Consider the following 1,130-nt stretch of genomic DNA (forward strand, 5'->3'; position numbering starts at 1 on the left):
TGCACACACACACACACACACACACACACACACACACACACACACACACACACACACACGCACACGCGCACACCTGTGGAGGCACTTGTACAAACGCTCGTGTTAAAAACATAGAAGTGGAAGAGAAAAAAATGTGTTAAGCAAGCGTCACAACCAAAGCTTGTCTTTCTTTTCATCCTGACTAAGTAGCAATTATCGCAAGAAGCTGCGTACCTTTGACTAAATCGACCACTTTGTCTTTCTTTTTAAAATGAGATAAAAGAATTACCAAACGGGTTTCTTCTTAGAAAAACAAACACACACACATAAACTTTAACGGAAGAATGCAGCACTCAATGTAACCTGACGGGTATCGAACTCACGACTATTGGGGTTGTGGCGGGCACACAATAAATTCACGAGCCATTTCCCCTTCCTCGGCAAGGAGGGACCGGAGATGAAAGATTTACTACATAATCGCCGGCGTGGAAACGACGCTGCCTGCTCTTGCTTGATTCGGGATTACACGCGATTTTCTTGTTTATCGAGCACTTTCTCTGGCACATTATTTATCACAGACTTCGGAAATGCTGATAAAACAGAGTGATAAGCGTTTCTTGTGAGGAGAACCGAGTTTTTTCGAGTCATTAGCTCGAAGAGGTTGGTCATGGGTGGAAGAAAAAGAGATGCTTTATTGAGATTTGATCCAGGAAGGTGGATTATTTTTAGTATCGATTGCCTGCCACGTCATTTCCCCAGTGCATGTTACGTTAGGTTGCATGTGAGGGGGGAGGGATTAAAGGCTCTGGGAAGACATTAATATTTTAAATTTTCTTTCAACCGCCCCCCCCCCCCGGCCTAAAAAAAAAAAAGAAAAGAAAAAAAAGAGTACACAAAGGTCAAGAAAATGTTTAAATAATCGTTCAATCGTTCTTTCAAAGCTATCAACTTTTTAGCCTGAAGTTAGTGAAGTTTGTACTTATTTACGAAGTCTAACTGACAGGTATGAATCCAGTTATTTATGCGTCAGTGAGTTTCGTAAGTTTGATCACTAATTTAATTGACCTCCATCAGAAAAGCTAGTATCGTCAATATAACTAGGCTAGGTTCCCGATTATTGAAAGCTAGGAATCGTAGGAATCGACTCCCAC

Source organism: Aplysia californica, unplaced genomic scaffold (assembly GCF_000002075.1).
Source record: "Aplysia californica isolate F4 #8 unplaced genomic scaffold, AplCal3.0 scaffold00781, whole genome shotgun sequence".
NCBI lineage: Eukaryota > Metazoa > Mollusca > Gastropoda > Aplysiida > Aplysiidae > Aplysia > Aplysia californica.